We start from the raw sequence: 2500 nt of genomic DNA on the forward strand, positions 1-2500 counted from the left end.
TGTAATTTTTTTTAACGTTGAAAACGTTAATAAACATCATGTTTACGCATGGATTAAACATTGAAATAATTTTAAAACGCTTATTAAAAAAGTTGGTGTCGACCGTGGGACTTAGAAAAATTTCGGGAAGTCCGATTCGCCTGCTGGAATTACCGCACGGGCTGGACACCTCGCTCCGACGAATCGGTTTTTTCCATTTTTTTTGAAAAATAAATTTTTGTAATTTTTTTTAATGTCAAAAACGTTAATAAACGTCATGTTTACGCATGGATTAAACATTGAAATAATTTTAAAACACTTATTAAAAAAGTTGGTGTCGACCGTGGGACTTAGAAAAATTTCGGGAAGTCCGATTCGCCTGCTGGAATTACCGCACGGGCTGGACACCTCGCTCCGCCGAATCGGTATTTTCCATTTTTCTTGAAAAATAAATTTTTGTAATTTTTTTTAACGTTGAAAACGTTAATAAACATCATGTTTACGCATGGATTAAACATTGAAATAATTTTAAAACGCTTATTAAAAAAGTTGGTGTCGACCGTGGGACTTAGAAAAATTTCGGGAAGTCCGATTCGCCTGCTGGAATTACCGCACGGGCAGGACACCTCGCTCCGACGAATCGGTTTTTTCCATTTTTTCCGAAAAATAAATTTTTGTAATTTTTTTTAATGTTAAAAACGTTAATAAACTTCATGTTTACGCATGGATTAAACATTGAAATAATTTTAAAACACTTATTAAAAAAGTTGGTGTCGACCGTGGGACTTAGAAAAATTTCGGGAAGTCCGATTCGCCTGCTGGAATTACCGCACGGGCTGGACACCTCGCTCCGCCGAATCGGTTTTTTCCTTTTTTTCCGAAAAATAAATTTTTGTAATTTTTTTTAATGTTAAAAACGTTAATAAACTTCATGTTTACGCATGGATTAAACATTGAAATAATTTTAAAACGCTTATTAAAAAAGTTGGTGTCGACCGTGGGACTTAGAAAAATTTCGGGAAGTCCGATTCGCCTGCTGGAATTACCGCACGGGCAGGACACCTCGCTCCGACGAATCGGTTTTTTCCATTTTTTCCGAAAAATAAATTTTTGTAATTTTTTTTAATGTTAAAAACGTTAATAAACTTCATGTTTACGCATGGATTAAACATTGAAATAATTTTAAAACACTTATTAAAAAAGTTGGTGTCGACCGTGGGACTTAGAAAAATTTCGGGAAGTCCGATTCGCCTGCTGGAATTACCGCACGGGCTGGACACCTCGCTCCGCCGAATCGGTTTTTTCCTTTTTTTCCGAAAAATAAATTTTTGTAATTTTTTTTAATGTTAAAAACGTTAATAAACTTCATGTTTACGCATGGATTAAACATTGAAATAATTTTAAAACGCTTATTAAAAAAGTTGGTGTCGACCGTGGGACTTAGAAAAATTTCGGGAAGTCCGATTCGCCTGCTGGAATTACCGCACGGGCAGGACACCTCGCTCCGACGAATCGGTTTTTTCCATTTTTTCCGAAAAATAAATTTTTGTAATTTTTTTTAATGTTAAAAACGTTAATAAACTTCATGTTTACGCATGGATTAAACATTGAAATAATTTTAAAACGCTTATTAAAAAAGTTGGTGTCGACCGTGGGACTTAGAAAAATTTCGGGAAGTCCGATTCGCCTGCTGGAATTACCGCACGGGCTGGACACCTCGCTCCGCCGAATCGGTTTTTTCCTTTTTTTCCGAAAAATAAATTTTTGTAATTTTTTTTAATGTTAAAAACGTTAATAAACTTCATGTTTACGCATGGATTAAACATTGAAATAATTTTAAAACGCTTATTAAAAAAGTTGGTGTCGACCGTGGGACTTAGAAAAATTTCGGGAAGTCCGATTCGCCTGCTGGAATTACCGCACGGGCAGGACACCTCGCTCCGACGAATCGGTTTTTTCCATTTTTTTTGAAAAATAAATTTTTGTAATTTTTTTTAATGTTAAAAACGTTAATAAACTTCATGTTTACGCATGGATTAAACATTGAAATAATTTTAAAACGCTTATTAAAAAAGTTTACTCTTGACCGTGGGGACTTAGAAAAATTCCGGCTTGCACGGATTCGACCACTCTGTTTTTCGGAGTTTCTGAGAAAAATAAATTTTTGTAATTTTTTTCATTATGATTTCTGAGTTCTCCCAGTAGTTTAATGTAAGGATTAAGCATTTAAAAATTTTTAAATCGAATATTAAAAAAGTTTACTCTTGCAATTTTTGGAAAAAAAAAATTCTAAAAAATTTTTCTTTCGGTGGAAACTAACGTTTAATATGTACAATAACGATTTATCGAATAAAAATCGTATGTTAATATATGTTCGAATCGACCATAGTTTCAGCGGCTAAGTACCAGCAGCCCGGCCGGTTGGTCTGTACGCGCGGCAGTTTACCACCATAAGCGCCCGTGCTGAGCGGCCGGCGCCGCGGTCGTCGCGGCCGCCCGTTTGGTTACTATAAGAGAGCAC

Source organism: Nomia melanderi, unplaced genomic scaffold, assembly GCF_051020985.1.
Source record: "Nomia melanderi isolate GNS246 unplaced genomic scaffold, iyNomMela1 scaffold0513, whole genome shotgun sequence".
Lineage (NCBI taxonomy): Eukaryota > Metazoa > Arthropoda > Insecta > Hymenoptera > Halictidae > Nomia > Nomia melanderi.